The following is a 21,669-nucleotide window of genomic DNA, read 5'->3' on the forward strand; positions in this document are numbered from 1 at the left end:
CTCTGCACTCTACACCCTCAGGGGCTTGCTGGGTTTTAGAATGAGCCACAGCTCCAGTTTCCAGCATTTCTCCCAGATGTACACTGAGTGGGACATTAGGGGGCTCAAGGGTTGAAGAAAGTCTTAGGGGTTCAAGCGCAGGTGGGTGGGGGACATACCTGGATCCAGAAAGAGGAAAGCGAAATTAGTTCAGGATTAGAGCCCAGACATGCCATTGATTAATTAACATTTGAAAATCTCTAAAACAGGCAAAAATATCCTTGTCAGCTTAACTTTTCCAAAGGGTACTAGATGTTCTCTCCTTCTTTGTATCAATGCTTAACAAGCTTTTAATGAATTAGGAGTGAGTTATAGCCCACACAGTGGAGTCTGGAGTTCTCTCACTGTCAGGTTCAGAACACAGGAAAAGTGGACCTTACACTATAGTCAGTTTTTCTCTTCACAATGTAGTGATTGACCTTGAAGAGTGGGTTTAAATTGCTCCGACCCAGGTCTATACATAGTAGTTTGAAGTGACAGAATTATTTCTTTGTTAGAAAAGCAGACATCATATCACAGAGCTGTGCTGAACTTGACTAACTGTGTTATTTGGTAGGCCTGCTCAGAGATACAGGTATCTTAACTGGTATTTCATAGGCTTTAAAACTTTTTCTTCAGAATGAAAAATCAATCAAGTAGACTTGATCATCTGAGTAATACTGGCAGAACAAAAAGTCTCTGAGGCAACCCTTATGAATTTATTTTAGGGGGAAATAAATTATGTTGCATAGATTTATTATGCAAATTAATTTTACTCCTAAGGTACATTAGAGCATTTCACAGGCACAGCAGGCACCTGCAAATATTTCATGAAGAAGTAAATTCAATAAATGAATGAATTTCATTAGACTTCTCAAGATGTAAGGATTATGAAAGTGGTGATTTCTCATCCACAGGGGGAAGTCTGGCTCCACAGTACAATATAATTCATATCAGAGGCAGAAATTTGTTTGAAATAAACTCTGTTTTGAGTTAAAAGTAATAAATACATAGTATGATTTTCAATATAATATCAGAAAGTTTAAATGTTTTTATATTATTCAATTAATATTAAAAGTAAGACCGTCCTAGCTATTTTCTATTCTGGTCTGAAAACTCATGTCTTCCAACAAATTTTCCTAACAATAACAACAACAACAATAAAAACTAGGAAACATTCTAATGCAAAAAGAAAAAGAGGAAAAAAGAAAAAAAGAAGCTAAACTCAAATAAGGTTTTACACACACACACACACACACACACACACATATACACATATTCAACACAGATATAGATACATACTCATAAGCATATTTATGTGTATATACACACACAGGTAAAATATATACACATACATATATGTATATGAAACAAACACACATTGGGGGAATTTGTGATTTCAGGCATGAAAACTACTTCTTTATATTAAGTCTACAAAATTCAGTGTTTAATCAATGTTTTCCCAAAATTCAGCCAAACATGGTATGTCTATCATCACCTTGGCCATGACTAGCAAAGTAGTGGTCACATGAAAATCGACCTATTCACCTTGAACCTCTTTTGGACAGATGCATAAGTAGCTTGTGAGAGCTTATAAAGCCATACGCATTTTGGGCATATATTTAATTAATCTGGAGTCAAATGTAAAAATTTTTAAAAAATGTGTAAAGTTAGCAATTATATCTGTTTTTATACAGTGCAAAATATTTAAAGAAGCATCTGGGTGTTTATTTACTTAGATAACTTTATCCAGTTTGAGAACTTAAATCATTTAATTGTAATCCAATGTTCAGCAAGTTTAAGAAGTAAAGAGATAGCATAACCCATGTGCAGAATTTTTGGAAAATTTAATGATGTAAATCGATACATGGGAGGAGAGAAAATTCAAACAGTGAAGATGGGCAGAAACTACTAACATAAGAGAGAAAATAAGTGTCAAGAGAAAAAAAATGCAACCATACTCACAAAATAAATATTCCAGATATAAAGAATCAATACATCATCATCATTGTAAAAGACAAAAGCACATAAATGTTGTGCCTCACACAGGAGTTCTGCAGTGGCACAAGGTTGGCAAGAGAGAAGCACACCCAGCTGGGTATGGTGGCACATACCTATAATCTGGAGGCTGAGACAGGCTGACCACAATTTTTTTTTCTGCATTTTACTCCTCAGGCTCCTCCTCTACTTGTCTCATGAATGCTGGTATTTCACAAAGATCTTTCTTGCCTCAGTTTCTTTAGTCATTCACAGGTTGTATCCCACCTGCCATTTAAGCCCACCACCCCACTTCTCACCCTTCTATATCCTGCCCTGTGCTGCAGGAAGATGCCCTCAGAAATCTCCAGGGGTTTCAGTACCCTCTGGCTTCATGGTATGCTGGGACAGTGGGAAGCCAGAAGTCACAGAGTAGAAGAGAAGGTAGTCATGGTAGGTATTCTCTAGGCTCCTTGCCCACCAAGTCAAGTGCTGGCAGGGTCTGAGTTCCTCCCTGAGGAACACATGTCTACATGTGTGATGGACCTATAGCCATACCCACAGCTCCAGCTTCTCCCTCTTCAAGAAGAAGCCAACTCTCCAGGACCAGAAGTGGTAATGACTCTGCTGGTGCTGGTCCCAGTGTGTTTTCGCATCACAGTTGGTTTGTTTAAACCTTGTCCCACTGCAGAACTCCTGTGTGAGGCACAACATTTTTCTTTGCTTTGTTCTTTTACAATGATGATTATGTATTGGTTTTTTTTATATCTGGTATGTTTATTTTGTGAATATGGTTGCATTTTTCTTCTCTTGACACTTATTTTCTCTCTTCTGTTAGTAGTTTCTGTCCATCTTCACAATCTTTACAAATTGTCTTGCCTTCAAAATTTCTTTCAGTACTTGATTTATGGTTGGCACCTGCTTCCTGCTGGAATCCAGACTAATTCTCCATTTTATTCTCATTCATCTTTAACTCCTACCACATGATAATGATTTTAAGTTACTATCTCCAGATTTCTTTACAATGTTCAAACATGCATTTCCAACTGCCTTCTACATATCCTTAAATAAAACTTAAAATTAGCATGTCCCAAATTGGGTCTGCCTCCCTCATGCACCACTTCTTTCCCCACCTACACCTCCTTTCAACCCATTTCTGAGTCTGTATTTAAAGAACAGACAACCATCCACCCACCTGCACAATCTAGAAGATTTTCAATTACCCCCACCTCCACCATTCCTCTCTCCTTCAGCCAGTAAAAAAATCTTCTTGGTTTTCCTTCCTCTATAGTTCTCAAATGTATCACTGCCTCTACACCAGCATGGTATACTTCAGAGTGAGCCTATGTATGGAGTCTCTGTCATAGTGTCACACTAATTAGGTTGTGAGCAATTTGAGTAAAGAGACAGTTGAGTGAAGGATCAAATGAATGAATGAGTACATGAATGAAAGCAAAACCACAGGTAAAGATGGACACACAAAAAGAAGTTTTACTAGGTGGATATATCAGACTCAAAAGGCTGAGTCTTGCACCACCTGGTCCCAACATTACCCACTCAACCTTAACTGCTAGCACTCCTAAATTACTTACAGTGGAGTTAACATTTCTTCTTCATGCTCCCGTGTCCATCTATTTTTCTGCCTCCAACAATAACACCTATTGCCAAGTTTCCACCATTTCTCAGCTGGATTTCTCCAACACCCCTCAGTTCTCCAAAAGAATCCACTGCTCTGTACAATGCATTTCCCATGCTGCAGACAGTGTGAGTGTTTCTAAATGTCAGTGAGAACATCTTGTGATTGCTGCCACCCTGTACCACCCACTCTTGGGTAGGGTTTCTCAACAGTCCAAGTTCCTGGTATTAGAAGGTTGAAAGTCCTAAATGTGGCCTCCAAATCCCACTATGGTCCCCACTGGCTTCCTCAGTCTGACAGCCCACCCTCCCCTCAAGCCCCAAGAACTTTCAAACTTTCCAGAGGAGTCTCATGCACCACTTCTACTAGTGGGAATATTCTTCCCTAATTTCACACTTCCTACCTTCTGTGATAAGGTCAGACTGCTTTAGGGAATCAGCAATCTCTCCACTGTAGACATCATTTCAATCATCACTGTGTATTTACTCTCATGATGGGATGGTTAATGTTGGTCCCTAAGTCCCAGAGAGAGACATTTATCTCTTTTTAATTCATGGCTTCATACCTGCTTGTTGAATGAATGCATCACCTGATATGTTCATTTTGACTTCCACATCTTTAAAGATTGTTCCAGTTCCTAAGGACCTTCAGCTCTGCCCAAAATGCAAACCTAGTGTTTCTTACCATGCCCAGCCCAGAAGTCATTTTAAGTTAACAAATAGTCATTAATGAAAGTACGTTCTAGATCCTCTCTTAAGGACAAGGAATACCTGGCTGCCTAAGACCTCAACAGCTCACTGAAGAATGCCTCTTCTGCAAGGAAGAGGAGCCACCATCTTCCTCCCATGGGAGAGGCACAAATGAAGAAACGGCCAAAATCCACAGCAGCACACTGGAGAGATCAATTAGTGTCTCTGGACATTCAAGAGCTTAACAATGGAAGAAACACTTGTATAACATTTTTAAGTTCTTCTTATTTAATATTTCCCAATTTATAAGCAAAAGTTTTGATAATAATTGCTACTTATTGGGCTTCTACTTGGTACCAGTCACTATGATTAAGGTTTTCTATAAATTACTATTTAAATTTACCTCATAGCATTTCTTACTGTAAATTTCAGTGACATGATTTTATAACAAAATACCATTCATGTATATAACATGTGGTCATTATTTAAATTTCTTCACTTAATATCACAAAATACTACTCAAAAGCCGAAAACCAAGGTGGTGTGTTTTCTCCATTTGTGTTCTTCATCCACCTCCACATTTCTGTACCAGACCCAGGCTATGTGGTTAATACACACCTCTGGATCAATGGCATCCAGGTGATCTTTAAGGACACATGGTGGAGTTCCAATTATAGTATTTTATACTATTTTATTCCAATTAAAATACTATAAATAAGTTATCATCATCATGAAAAATTTAACTTAACTACGGCTGATTTTTTTAAAGGTAAAATCATAAACACTGCACACCTGCTGTAAAAAAAATGCCTGCCCTAAAAAAAGGACTGAAAAAAACCCTACTTCTAAATAAAATACAAAAATAGGGCTGGGGATGTGGTTCAGTGGTTGAGTGCCCCTGAGTTCAAACCCCAGTACCCCCCCCCAAAAAAAATTCTTTAGCCCAGTAAAAAACCTGGCATGAATAGGATGATCTGGCAATGAAGACTTGAGAGTAAAGCACTAGCACAAAACAGAGACATATAGGGATAGGGAACACAGATATGATGCATTCCACAACTGAAGTTCCACACTGTGAGCTGGAATGTCAGAATAAAAGATTAAGAACTCTTAATATTTTCTAAATCATGTTATAATGATCAAATCATGAACGATCAGTAGGCATCTTTAGAAAGCAAGGAAACAATCTATACATAGCGAGTCACATACATGACACATTAAAAAGTGTATAGCTTTTAAAAATTGATATCATTCATAGAGTGTTTTAAAGGAGAATATAATATTTAATTTTAAAAAAATGATAAACACTTATTAGCAAAAACATGGAAACATTTATAAAACTAAATACAAATTTATGCCAAGTAATTTTACTCTAACAAAAAGGTCAATAAGATCATTAAAAATGATGCAGTGTAGAGGAAAGAGATTTAAGGTATTTGAATTTTGTAAGAAATTGATCCCCTTTCACACTTTGATGGATAATGTGGACATTGTTAACATTTTTATTGAATGCTAGGATATATGAACAAAACAGATCAGAGGATCCCTGAGTCTGAAAGCTTTAATCATATATAATCTTATCTATTTTTCTACAACTATGTTTCAAAATATTAGGAAGATAAACTAAATAGCTATATATATTTCTGTGATTTTCTGATGCCAAACTTCAGATCCCACTGCATTTATCATCACTAACTGAAAGCAAACTCCAAATGTTGGGACAAGTTGTATTTCCAAATGATCAAATCTATGAAAAGCATAATCCTTCCACTGTCTTTGGAAAATTTCAGTCTTTATGAAAGGCTGGGAAGGAGCTCTTAGTATGGACATAACTGTAGTCAATGGACTGTACTCAAAAGAATTCTCTTGGGAGCTGGGCAACTTAGAAAGTCAGATCCAGTCAAATCAAAAGATTTATTGAGGCAGACATTGGACCATGGACAGCAGAAAGAAGTGTCTCTGTGTTCACAGAGGCAATAAAACACCTGAGATGAGCAATGCAGGACTTTAGACTGCAGTGTGGCTATGCATCTTGCCATTCACTTTCTTCCCTCCTCCTTCATCTCATGCCCTTTTCCATCATACCATCTGTACTTCTAAAATACCATCCCTCCTTCAGGACCTATTTCAGTTGCAACCCCATGCTTACTACACACTGGATTTTCTCTTCCTTCCAATAAACCACCATCCTATAAAATAAATGAGACCTAATGTCAAATCAGCAGCAAGGAAATCAACCACCCAAATGACTGATGATCATGGGCAGTGTGTTCCTTCTCAAAATTGAAACATTGTCCCACTGCAACAACAATAGCACTAGAAATTTCCCCTGAAAAACACTGAGAGTGAAGAAACATGCATGGAAAAAGGTCAGTTCATTTGTTTTTCCAAGAAGCAAATACATTTTAAAGAATTGTACTTTCATGAATTAAAAACTTTCAAAGCTTGAAGGCATTAACAAGAGAATCCTAAGGAAAGCCTTCATATTTCTCCTGAAAATAAGAACAACTCATTTGCTCAAAATCACCAATTGCTTCTAAGACACATAGCATGGCCCAAGAAGGGTGACATTTTTTTGCACAATATTATAGGTCATTTATACAGATGTTGTTCCTTAATCCAAACACTAAAAAGTGGCTGTCCACCAGAGAGGTCTGAAACTTGGGAATCTTGTATCACATTCAATGTATTTTTAATTAAAATATATTTTATATATCATATATCATGCACACAAACTCAACTACAAAGTGATATTCAAACATTAATAAAAGTCAACCTAAAAATAAATTTTATGCCTCTCTTAAAAACACAGAGGCTCTAGCAACACAGAGTTTGCATTCCTTCTTGCATTTTTAAAGACAGGCTCAAGGATAGTGTTTATCATAGACCTGGACCAGGATAGGAGTGAAGAAGAAGGGGTGGAGAGTGGTTGGCCAGTGGGTACAAAGCCACAGCCAGACAGAGAAAAAAGGCCTTGTTTTCTATTAAACTGCAGAATGGCCAGTATTTCTAAAACTGCAGGGTATAATTCAAAACTGCTAGAAGAGAGGCTTTTGAGGAATTTCAACACAAAGAAATGAAACACGTTGGACTAGGGCTGTACCTCAGTAATAAAGCAAGTGCCTTGCATATGTGAGGCACTGGGTTTGATCCTCAGCACCACATTAAAAATAAATAAAGACATTTGTGTGTTCATCTACAATATATATATATATATATATATATATATATATATATATATATGGAAATGAAACATATTTGAAATGAACATCATCTCACCAAATATCCTCAGTTGATCATGATGTAGTGTATAAATGCACTGTACCCCATAAAGATGCATAATTGTCACCTGAAAATTAAAAAATGTAAGTAAATAAATAAAGGAAGACTCCGATTTGGCAATGTGTAGCCTTCAAAAGGGCATACACTACCTATCTAACCAGAGTCCTCTCCAAGGGGGTAATGTGCCCTTAAGTGTCCCACTGCCCTGCTGCTCCAGGCAAATGTCTTTTAGAACTTCTATTTCAACCCCTAAATGTAGATACATTTTTGCAAACCTTTAGAAAACATTTAGCTAATGTAGCACACATTATAGTCTAGAAAATGCCACTTCATTTCAAATCAAGAAGTAGTGGCATCGAATCTATATAGTTTTTAATTCAGAAATGAATCTTTGGTGAGAAATTAAAATTCTATCAAAAAGGAAAAACTGGGAGTGGGTTGTGGCTCAGTGACAGAGTGCTTGCTTCACACATGTGAGACATTGTGTTCAATTCTCAGCACAACATAAAAATAAAGTAAAATATTGTGTCCATGTAAAACTAAAAAAATATTTTTAAAAAAGGAAAACCTGTTAGATCTGGTTAAGCTCTGGCAAATAGTTATAACAAAATCTGTAGCCTATATTTTTTTTCTTCATCATGTTCATTTGTATAGAGTCTGAAATTTGCTCTATTTTTCCAATTGTCTGTAGTTAAGAGGGAAACCTATGGAACTTAGAATTAATAAATTAATTCTGTGTTGATGTATAAAAATTAAATTAGGAATATCAGAAATAGATGTCTTTAAATACTGAATTATTTCTAATTTGAAATTCCATTCAAAAGATGTGCACATATTTAGAATAAATAAATAAAGTGATATTTTAGTATTCCCCCTCCCCAGGAAGAAAGAGGGTAAAGCATATTCATATATTTCTCTAATCTTTAAATTAAGTTTTTTTAAAAATAAGTTTCAAGTGTGCTTAATACAAAACTTTTATTATAACAGTTGATCTTTCTCTAAATCTTAACCAATTCCATTCATTAATTTTCCCAACTTGCACTTTTTCCCCATGGTAATTTTCCATAACAAAGATTTTTGTAAGTCTCCTTTTCATTCTAGAATCCCTTTCACCTATCAAGCCCATTTGAATTGTTATCCAACTTTATTGGGAAAAAACTTTCATCATCACTATTTACATTTATGTTCAATCTCACAATAACCAGCATACAAAAAGCATCTAAATCAGACCTACAACATAATTACTTTTCAACTAGTAATGTAAGCTTATTTCAATATGGAAACCCCCTCAAAAATACAATGCCTTGGAGCTCCACAGTCATTAATTACAAAAACAATCTATCTCTCTCTCTCTCTCTCTATATATATATATATATATATATTTCATTGAATGGAGATGAACTATGCAAAGAAAACCTATAGACAGGCTATTTAATGTTAGAAGCATGGGATGGGAACCACTTTTGTTGGAACACACACTGAAGGGGAAGACATGTTCCATATGCATGTGTATCTTGCAATATTGGCTTCCATAACAAGAGGGTGCATCCCATATCAAATCTATCCTATGGTATTTGAAACAGAAAGAATTCATTTTTTAAAAAATTTTGTGGCACAACAATTCTGTCTACATATACATATTTGTTCTAGATTCCTCATTCTCTCTTTGGAAAAGTACTTACAGATGCATGATCTCTCTCTAAAGCAAATACATAGGCAATGTTTCAAATATATAAAATAGTCATAAATGGTTCACAGAATATAATGATCTCACGATATATAATTATTTGGTCTACATAATTATGAACCACACTTTCTTTCTTTTCAAATAGTAGCCCAGAAAAAAAAGGCTAAAATGGGGCATAGGTTATTTGCCTTTTTGGAATTCAGAAGCCAAGGGAGAAATAAAGGTCTATGGAAAGCACACTGTGAAATAGTCAGTCTGCTTAACAACACAGTTGCTCTGACACATACATTTTTCTCCCAAGGAGACCCATCCATTCACACTGCAAACACGATCAGCAGCATGAGGTAGGCAGCACATATCCTCATGAATTTCCAACAGGTTCATACATTTGCATACTTGTATGCAAATGAAGGTTTGCATGCTTGGCATCTGTTCATTTGTGTGCAATCAATGCCCAAAGTCCTGCTTTCTCTTCATTTCCAATCTGCATGCAGCAAGTGGCACACATGCACAAGCACACAGATCAAGATCACAGCTTCAACATGCACCTAGCCAAGTAGACAAGAAGAATCTACTGCTCCAGTCAATTTTCCCCCTCCAAACCTCCACCCTTTAAAAACAACCAGAAATCAGCCTTGCTGTAAGGAGGTTGTGCCTGCAGAGGGTTCCAGAGAGGAGATCAAGTGCAATGCAGTAGCCACAGGTAATCAAGTATAGACTGGCTGGGTGGGTCAAAAAGCGTAACAACACTAAACCTTCATCTGCGTTACTCTAAGAGCCACATTTCCCTCTTCCATCCCTTAAGTGTAATTCAAACAAGCAGCTCCTCCAGGACGTTGACCTGGGTGCTTTCCTAAAGAACATAGAAAATCAAACAAGGACCCCAACTGGCACTCTGCATACAACCATGGACATGCACACAAACACATGTACACAGCTTATGAGCTTCACCAAACCTGATGCTTTTTGCCTTGGATCCCACATGGGACAGAGAGAAAATCTAAGCAAAAGTTTGCTGGGTGAGGTAATCTCATCTATGGCCTGGCCACCTCTTGCCTTATTCATGTCCCATTACAGATACATCCCATTGTTTGTCACCTCTGAATTTCCCATCCTCAGTTGGGGAGCTTCAATCCCACAGCATAAGGCCTTCTTGAGGCTCAAGCCCTACCCCAAGCCTCAAATTAATGGAACAGCCATTTTTGTACCATCTGCAGTTCCTTCTTTTAATTCCTATAGAAAAATTATTTCTTACTAGCACAGAAAAAGTTTTCCTCCTTTAATAAGGAGATAAGCCAAGAAATAGGTCACCTTCTACCACCACCTGCTTCTGAGAGCTGGGTAGTGAGAGCAGTCCTGACCTGGCAGTTTAGCTCCAGGTGTCCTTCCCATGCCAGTTCTCTAAGCTTCCCCAAAATGCCAGGGTTATCAGGTCTACCACATCTTGGTCTTCTGCCTCTTGGCATTAATCAGGAAGCCACTGTCCTTAGGCTCTTGAGTCCCTTGTGAGGTGTCATGCTTCCATGCCTACCTTCTAAGAACCCTGCTGGAATCTTTGTGGAACAAGGAACTGTATGGGAACAGGTATGGCTCTGACTTGCCCCTTGGTGGGTGCCCCTGCCTCCAAGAGTGCTCAGCACATGTGCAGCTGTGGCTTCCTCCAGGCAGCAGCCCAGGCACCTGCACAAATAGCAGTGATCTGGGCTGGGAAGAGCCATTCCCCCCTATGCCCCTGGTTCCCCTGCACGTTCTTGCCATTTCTGGTCAGGCCTCCTCCCACCCATTCCTTTTAACCTTTCCCCTTCTCCTTTCTGTTTTCTTTATTTTGTATTCTCTTTTCCAAAAACAAACCAAAGACACTCCAAGTGGTAGGAGTGTCTCCCCCATCCTAAGAAATCTTCCTCTCTCTGTTAGCTGCAGGCTACTACCCAAACCCCATCCATCTGGTTCCTTATTTCTTGTTTGTTTCAAGGATGAAAAATCATCCCCCACCCCATTTGGTGCAACAGAAACCCACATCTCACCCCTGCCAGGTCTGCCTGAAGGCAGAAGATGACCCCTCAGCAACTACTGCATGATCCATTCACTGTATTCCAACCAGATAACCCATTAGATTTTGGCTATAAAAACTCTCCTGGCAGACCCCTCCCCTCTCTTTCACTCTGCCCTCTCCTCTTATCCTCTCTCTCTCTCACACACACACACACACTTTGCTCTCTCTTTCACCCCCACTCTCTCTCTTTTCCAGCTCTTTCTTTTTTCTCTTCCTACCCTGTGAATCTGACACTGCCACAATACAGACCTTTTGGTTTCTCTGAGTGTCCTGGTCACTTTCTTTTCACTCCCTGTGATGGTGGTCATAACTACCACAGACCTGCTCCTCTTCCCCTCCTTCTCCTAGTACTCTAGTAATTCACAAGTTGTCTGATTTGCAAGCCAAACCTGCCTAGCTTCTGTGCATGCCCAGTTGCCCTGCTAGCACCTGGATTGCCAGTCTCCATGGGCCTGCTAGGCTCTGTTTTCTGCCGAGAAGGGGGAGGTGAAAGCCATTCAGGAGATCAAGACCCCAGGAGCAGGGCTCCTGGAGCAGAGTCCCCAGGGACATGGAAAGCCACCAGAGACATAGGATGCTCGCCCAGGGCCACAGCCTTAGGTGCAGAATGAAGCTTCAAGGCGCCTGGAGAGGCCTGGCTCAGTGGCCCAGGGCGGATAGTGAGGGGACAGGGAGGGACTCACTGTTGCTTCCAGAAAGCCGGCTCTAATGCTGATCCCAGAGTTGCCGAGAAGAATGCTCTTCTGGGTCACAGACACACTCTCTAGAGGGGTGAAGGCAGCCAGGTGGAGCCAAAAGTGGTGCACACAGGCGAGTGTGCAGTGGAGTTCATCCAATGGTGCTCCCATGTCACCAGGTGAAATGGTGCAAAAGAGGTAGCAGCCGCTTATCTTGCCTCGCAGCATCAGGAGGATTCGCTGTTGCCCAAGACTTCAGTGAATGCGGTCCATGAGATACCTTCCTGCCCAGTGGGGACCTTTCTTCCACCAAAGGGCACTGCGCACCCGGGGACCCTGGAGCTGTGTGTCACCTAGCAGGGTGTCACAATGTGTGTGTGTGTGTGTGTGTGTGTGTGTGTATAAACTGAATCAGAGGAACTTTTATCTTTTGCCAGATGTTAACAAGAATGAAAAAGAGAATAATGAGATCTATACCGAATTTAAATATATATAGCAAATTTAAAATCGAAAAGCAATAAGCATGAAATCAAATAAATTAGGAAAGAATATTTAGTATGCAAAACTGAGATAAAAATAAATGTGATATTTATTAACCACTGAATAATTAAAGAGTCAAAAGAATAAAAGAAACAAAATTCAAAAAGCTGAATAAATATTAAAAGTTAAAATTATTAAGAAATAATATTCAAAGTTATAAACTAAAATCTTTAGAGCATTAGAGGAAATGAAAAATTTTGGATATAAGTAACACAATTAGAAAAAAGAAAACTCAGATTGAACAAAAGGGAAAGATAAGGAGAAGGGAAAATTCCAGGAAGAAATTAGGGGAATCATAATCAATAAAGAATTGAAGAGTAAAAGAAGGCACCTGTCCCTGAAAATGTTGTCATTTTCAATGTCAAATAAAACTCCAATTTAATTTGTGATGCAAATGTGGCCATTTTCCATACTTGTAAAGATAAACATTATCAAAAATGTTACAATAAATTCATGCCAACTTTTATCACTTTTGCATACTTATTTTCATTTTATTCCGTTTTCCATTACTAGTATTATACCCTTATGTTGCAAGGCTGTACAGTGTGTGACTATTTTTATCCTTTCTTTTATAAGTTGAATATTAAAATTGACATATTTAAAATTAACAATTCAAACGTTTTACTTATTTTACAAATTATAAATGTTGGGGCTGGGATTGTGGCTCGGTGGTAGAGCAGTTGCCTAGCACATGTAAGGCACTGGGTTCAATCCTCAACACCACATAAAAAATAAATAAATAAAATAAAAGTATTGTATCCATCTAAAACTAAAATATTTAAAAAAAAATGATAAATATTTATTGGAACTAACTTAGATAATGCATTGGGTTATAAAGAAACTAAAAATATATATGTAATTCCACTAACTAGTGACAGAGATAAAATAGTACATTTGGATTAGAATCCTCTTTTTCTAAATTTTAAAGTTGACATACAATTCAACAAAGGAGACAGTGCTCAAATGTACAATTCAAGAATTTTTGTGTATTCATAATGTGCAATCACACCACTATCAATTTTAGAATATTTTCAATCACAACAAAAAGAAACCCCATACCCACTGGTAATCACTCCCCATTGCCTGCCATCTTCAAAATGTGATTCAAGCAACCATCTACTTTCTGTCTGTGGAATTCTCTATTTTGGACATTTTTAAAACTTGTTCTAATTAGTTATATATGATAGTAGAATAATTATAGGATAATACCGTCTCTCTCATTCCATGGTCCTACCCAACCACAAACCCCTCCCCTCTTCTCTCTCCCCTCTGCCAAATCCAAAGTTCCTTCATTCTTCCCTACCGACCTCCATAATGGATCTGTATCTGCTTATCAAAGGAAACATTTCACCTTTGTTTTTTTTTTTTTTTTGGATTTGGCTTATTTTGCTTAGCATGATATCCTCTAGCTCCATCCACTTACCTGCAAATGTCATAATTTAATTTTTCTTTAATATCCTGGACATTGTAATAAATAGAATCAAAATATGTGATCTCTTGTGAAAAGCTTCTTATACTTAGCACATTTTTGATGTTCATTCATGTTGTAGTATGAATTAATACTTGATTTCTTTTTATAGCTTAATAATATTCTATTGTATGCACATGCCATATTTTGTGTATCCATTCATCAGCTGATGGACATTGAAATTTTTTTTTCACTTTTAAAAAAATATGGATCATTATTAATTTGTATGTGGTGCTGAAAATCAAGCCCAGTGCTTCAAATATGCTAGGCAAGTGCTCTATCACAAAGCTACAACCCCAACCCCACTTTTTGATAATTATATATAAAGTTATAAATATTCTTGTACACATGTTTTCATGGGCATATCTTTTTTCAGTTCTTTTGACGTGTATGCAAGAGTAGTATTTTGGGGTCTTGAGAGCTGGATCAATAATTCACCATTTTACATTGCTACCAGCAAAGTATAAACATTCTAACTTCTTCACAATTTTTTGCAATAATTGTGTTTTTTTTTTTCTTTTTAGTATAGAAATTCTAAAGGAGGCTATGCTGTCTGGTGAAGTGGTATTTTCTGTAGTTTTAATTTGCATTTCTCTAATGGTTAGTGAACATTTTTTCATGTGCTCATTGACCATTTGTATAACTTCTTTAGAGAAATGTCTCAAAGTTCTTCACCCACTTTTTTGTAGTTTATTTTTATTGAATTGAAATAGTACTTTTCTGAATAATAGACTCTTACCAGATATATGATTAGCAAATATTTTCTCCCTTTTCTTGGGTTATCTTTTCACTATATGAACAAAGTCATTTGATGCCAACCACCCCCTTCCCCAAAAGGTTTCACTTTTGATAAATTCCAAGTTTTCTAGTTTTTTTATCATTTATATTTTATGAAGATTTATTTCTTTCTTTTCTCTTGAGAGTTTTAAGGTTTTAGTTCTTATATTTATATTTTTAATCTTTTTTAGTTAAAATTTTGTATATGCATGATGTCAAGGGTCCAAATTCCCTCTTTTGCATGGGAATGTCTAGTTGTACAGCACCATTTGTTGAAAAGACTCTTCTCCTATTCAATGGCTTGAATACCCTTGTTGAAATTAATTGAACATAGAGGTGTATTTATTCTGGCCTTCAATTCAATTCATTGATCTATACATCTATCCTTATGCCTAAACAACCTTGTCATGATTTATAATAAATTTTGAAATTGAGAAGTATGACTTTCACCTTTAACCACTCCTTTGTAAACTTTCACTTCAAAAACTTTTAAGTACTCACATTCTCATGTCAACAAATGCTATAACACCAATTTAAATAAAAATGTAAAATCCCACATGGTGAGTTTTGTTACCATAAAATGCAATTAATCTTTGCCCCTGCATTATTTGGAAAATTTTTTGTTGATATTAATATTGCATTAATTTCCATACAGTAATTACATCCAATTTTGTTAACATTATAAATACTGGGGCAATAATATTTTTTTATATATTTTGTTAAGCTCCATTTGAAAAATATCCTTAGACAGATTATTCTAACTCAAGATTTATCAATCGTAGTATATCAATATTTTATGACAATTGATTCACATCATATATGTGTATGTATGTACATGTATTATTTCAAACACATATTGTAACAATTTTTTTTGCTGCTCCAAAACCATACTTCTTTTAGAATTAGTTATTATGTTTTTTTTAAATAATGACATCTATTTTTTTGAGAGTTTTACCTTTATTACATAGTTAATATTCTGTTTCAAGTATTTTAAAAAATTTGTTCTAATTAGCTATACATGAAAATAGAATACATTTACACTACTTCAGTGATTAAAAACAGTGCCTCATTTTTGTTTTAATTACCTTTGTAAGATTACTACAGATGTTCTAATCTATGGAATGCTACAATTGTATTTTATTTTTAGTAAATTGCTTTTTTATGAGAATTATCCAATTTTCTGTTAAGGTTTTTAATCCAGGTCTTCAGTCCAGATAGTAAAAACTTTTATTAAAGTGTAATATTGCAAATTAAAACTAAAATCAGATATCAACCCATATCTGAAGATGATTATTATCAAAAAGACAAGAAATAACTGTGGTGAGAATGTGGAGAAAATGGACACCTTGTACATTCTTGCTGGTAATGTAAATTAGTACAGCTAGTATGAAAAACATTATGGATATTTCTCAAATAATTATAGATTATATAGTTACTATATTATGATTCAGCAATTCCACTTCTGCATGTATGTTTAAAGGAAAAGTAATCAGTATGTCAGAAAGACACCTGCATTACTGTGTTTATTGCAGCACTACTCATAGTAGCCAAGACATAAAATCACATAACTGTCCATCAATGGACAGATAGGTAAACAAAACGGAGTACATGTGCCATGGTATACTATGCAGCCTTAAAAAACAAAGAAATCCTGTCATTTGTGATAACATGAATGAACTCAAAGGATATTGTGCAAGTGAAAGAAACTGATCATGAATAATTAAATACTGCATTATCTCACTTATAGGTTGGAAACTAAAGTAATTGAATCCATAGAAATAAAGAGTAGAATAGTGGTTACCTGAGGTATGAGTTGAAGGTGTTGGATCAGGGAGATGTTTTTCAAAAGAGATAAGATTTCAGTTAGACATGAAGAAGAAATATCAGAGATCTCTTGTACACATGGTGACCATAATAAATAATGATGTATTGTACACTAGAATATTGCTTAAAGAGTAGGTTTAAATGTTTTTGACACAAGAAAATAAGTATACAAAGCAATGGGCATATTAATTAACTTGATTTCATCATTCCACAATGAATGCTTATATCAGAACATGCTGTTCAATAAAAATAGATACAATTTTTATCTGTTAATTAAAAATTAAAATTATAATTTTTAATTTTAAAAAATGAAATGTAATATAATATTAACTGTTTTATATAATTTTGCTGTAAACAATTTTCTGCCACTTCTGCCTCAATTCTTTCTAAGGTACTTGAATTGAATAGCAGTCAAAGCATCATGCTGGGTTTAGAATAATGTATTTTTGAAAAAAAAATGAAAATAGGAACAATGCTGATTGTAGATCCATCAAAACTGGCCTTTTATGCAGACTCATACATTTCTGGTGGGACTGAAAATTGGTGTAGCCAATGGAGAAAGTAACAGGTTATTCTTAGAGAACTGGGAATGGATTCACCATTTGACCCAGCTATCCCACTCCTCCGTCTATACTGAAAGGAGTTAAAATCAGCACACTATAGTAACTCAGCCACATCAATGTTTATAGCAGCCCAATACACAATAACCAGATTGAAGAACCAACCTAGATACCCTTCAGTATATGAATGGATAAAGAAAATGTGGTATACATACACAATGAAATATTACTTAGCATTAAAAGAGAATAAAATCATGGCATTTTCAGGTAAATGGATAGAGTTGGAGAAAATCCAAAAATAAATGTGGAATGTTTTCTCTGATATAAGGATACAGATTCATAATGGGGATGGGGGGACATGGGAGGAATAGATGAGCTTTAGATAGGGCAAACAGGAGAAGGAGGAAGGAAGGGGGCATGGTGATAGGAAAGATGGTGGAATGAGATGGACTTCAAATACCCTAAGTACAGGTATGAAAACGCAAATGTTATGACTCTACTTTGTGTACAACCAGAGACATGAAAAATTGTGTTCTATTTGTGTAATATAAATTGAATTGCATTGTTGTCAAAATTAGAATAAATATTTTTAAAAAGTGGCCTTTTATTCATTTTGGGAGATATCTTTATTATTTCATATATTTACTTTGAAAAATAACACTCATTTAGTGTAATATTTTAAAGGTACTAGAGGATAACAAGTGAAAATCCCTCCTATGCAATCAGTTTCCACTTTATAATACCAGTTTCCTCCATCCCAACATAGATCATCCATCATCTGTCCAATCAATATTTCTGTAATTCCTGCTCTGTATAGAGGCAAAATACAGTGGTTCAGAGAGCATTGAATCCCACTTCTGACACCTGATAGCCCCTGGCAGGGGGTCAATCCCCAGCAGTCTCATCTGTGAAGTAGGTATAGCGACAGTTGCCTCAGGAATGACAGAGAGGAAATATATAAGGTGGTTGGTAGAGACTCACGTCCCATGGCTACTGCTGTGAACAAGACCACCTGGGGCCATCCTCAAGAACTCTGCTCCAGAGTCCCTCAGGATTTGCATCTTGGTTCCCCCTTCTCATTTCCCCATTTTGAATTGGGCTACTTCTCTTGCTGCTGACCTAGAATCCTATGTCACCACTTCCCACCTAGGGGCCCATCCAGAGGTCAGGCCCCTCCAGCACCCATGAGAAAATGTCACTGCTTCATACCATCTTTGAGAGTTTTCACCCAAATTCTCAAACTTTGCATTCACCAGAATTATCTTGTTAGGTGCAATAAAAACCAATTGGGTTTTTGCCTAATGTTCTGGACCAGTGGTGTTTAGCCAGGGGAGAGAAAAGGAATAATTGTTTACCTCTTTCATGAAGACAAAAATCAGTTTCCACAATCCCAGAAGCTACCATATAGTGAGGCAGGAAATAGAAGTTTGATACTTCAGACCCTTTTTTTTTCTAGTGACAGGAGCTAGAAGTCTATAAACCTAAGTATCCCAATAATAAAATGTTATTACTTGGTATTTCCTAAGAAGCTGTCAAGACCAATTCAAGGTCAAAGTATCATTTTGGAAGCCAGACTAGACAATAGATTGATCCCCTAGGGCAGGTACAAAGTTTTATACTTTGTGGGCTGGTTATTCATAGCTGGGAGGTCTGTAAAGCCCAGTGGAAAAGAGAACAGACCTGGCCCATGCCCAGGATCTACCACTTCCTAACTGTGAACCATGAGTGAGTGACTAAACCTTTCTGACCTTCAGTTACCTCACCTGTAAAATGGGGCCACAACTTTCTGCATCCCAAGAATGGGAACCAGTGTGTGGTCATTTAACAAGTTAGCTGTCATTAATCACAGAACACAATTGTCAGTGGGGCAAGGCAAGGATTAAATTGGGCAACATTCTACTGTTTAAAGAAACTCCTCTAATATATACAAGGACTAAAGCAGAGAGGAGCTTATTCCTCAGCAGAACCAGAAATGAGGGCAATTGTCATATCAAGATTTTTCTTAAACCTTAGCTATCAGCATTTTTGGAGGAAAATCTGCTGGCACAGCTGCTATCTACATGGATTCCTTAATGATTGGGATGTCAGGATGTTGGGCTCTGCTAGGGTCCAATAACCAGCTGGGCTTGTGAATGTGAATAATTCAGATTTTTCTTTGTGATCTTTCAAACTTCCGCAGTCTTGTTCCCCAGGTCATGACATATTATGAAAAAGGTGTGATTCCATTAATGGTTGGACCACTCGTTGGCCATATGCTCTTAAAAGACAGAAAAAACAAAATAAATAATAAAATAAGATTCTTTGGAGGTGACTACTTATTCCCATTCTGTGTATGGTTGTTTCAAACTATCTTTTTTTAAAAAAATGCTTGAATTAGTTATACAAAAACTTAAAATTTAATCAATAATGATTCAGATGTCCTCTGCCACCTAGGGTAATATGCAAATTGATGTTGCCCTCATTTTCATCATTGATATTTTTATAGCAGCTTGTGGGACTTGATAGCTTGTGAAATTAATACAGTCATTACCAAGGCAATTTGATGGGTAATGATCCATTATTGTCTTTATTTCAATGATACTAATTATCCTGGTGGCCCTGGCTGATAGCAAGTGTTATATCTGAAAAACAAGTGAACAGTTGCAACACAGGGTTAGTGCCAGTGGCATGTGCTGATTTTCATCTTTCTGTTGAGAGATGGCTTATAATACGATTGGCAAAATGATCTCTTTTACTGAAAATATGTTTCAGATAATGGAGAATTGATTGAGATCCTTGGTTCTACCTCTAATCAAACTGCAGTTGAACCTCAAGTTGCAGATATTTGTATCCTAATTAGTGAGGAAATGAAGCTTGAGGTCAACACTGAGAAATTGGTGTGAGGGAGACAACTGAGGTCCCAGGTTCAAGTCTAAACTCTGTTGCTCACTGATGTGTGAATTTGAGTCAATTACATGACAAATTCTTTCCAGGGTTGTTGGGAAGGCTAAAATGGGTCATGGGTGGAAAGTCTTGTGAATGTAGAAGCCATGCAGGTGTCAGTTACATTCAGTAACAACAGTGGACTTATCTGGAGTAACACAGAAGGAAAAGAATCATGGAATTTCCCCTCACTAGGGGAGGATCATGGGTGAATGCCCCTGAGCTTTAGTTTCTCCCTCTGTGACATTGCAGAATCACAGTAGCTATGGTACAGGGGATCATGCATGTGAAGTCCCCCAAATATTACTGAATGAATGTCAGGCATTAGCTGATAAATTCACCAATGAAGACAGAGCTTTCCAGAGCCTCCTGAGAAATGGACACTTGAAAGATTTCAAGACACATCTGACCAAGAAAACTACTTGACTGTTCTTAGAAATAAACAGCATAGGTTCATCTGAAAAGGAACTTGTCCCCCGCTGCCTCTGACCCAGACCCCATGTATACAGCATCTTTCCTTTGCCTGTGGGGAGCTGAGGAACCAGAATCACTGACTACCCATACTGTCTTGAGTAGATATGTCCCCAGATTATCAAGTTCTCTCAGAAGAATCATTTAGCAAAAACCTCCAGCACTCTTGGCCTTCATACTTGGGTCACAGGCAGCCTGGGTTTCTGGGTTTCCTTGGTCCTGTTCCCTGAAGCCTATTAGAGGCAACTCTATGGGGAGCCAAGAATCCCTTGAACACAGTGTTATGAAGGCCACCATCCATTATGTATGAGCCACAGCCTGGTGGTGAGTGTCAAGCTATTTTCCACTAGATATTCCAGTCACTGTCATATGGGGAGCTAGCTCAGATTCACCCTTCCCAGGGCTAGGAGAGTGGCCCTCACCTCCCCTTTCCTGGTGAGGCATGGGAATCTGTACTTACCACATTGCCTTGGTGAGCCTGGTGCACAGATATTATGCACATCTGTCCTGGAAGTGGTTCCCAAATTAAGATATACATAATCCATCCGCCCTGGGTTAAGTTGCAGATTCAGATTAGTAGGATCAGAGATTATGCACATCTAACAAGCTTCTATGCCTTCCCAAGCTTCTGGTGCCTGGACAACACTGAGAATAGTGCCCAGGACTATACGAAGGGAAAGAGGAGCTATTGGAAAAAAAATTGTTTGATACGTCAGACTCTTAATAAAGGATACTACCAACAGATATTGGGGAAGGAAGTAGATGAGCTGGTGTCTGAGTTGCAAGCACCTCTCACCCCAGTCACCATGATGGAGTCCAGGAGTCACCTGCAGCCTTTCTCTCTCCCAGGTCTTCCTTCAAGGCAGATGTGGTCTCCAGGCTATAGAAGCATTGAAAGAAGCTGGATCTCAGAATATAATTCTCTCCCAGGCAACTTGCAAGAGCTTCTTATCTCACCAGGAGTTCAAGAATCTGAAGGTACTGCTCAGTGTTGGCTTGCAAACGCTGATCCTCCAGATGTGGGATGAGCAGGAAGTGCCATCCATCTCCCTGGACAATGCTTAAGCTACTGGCTCAAGGACCACTTA

Source organism: Urocitellus parryii, chromosome Y, assembly GCF_045843805.1.
Source record: "Urocitellus parryii isolate mUroPar1 chromosome Y, mUroPar1.hap1, whole genome shotgun sequence".
NCBI classification, from domain to species: Eukaryota; Metazoa; Chordata; class Mammalia; order Rodentia; family Sciuridae; genus Urocitellus; species Urocitellus parryii.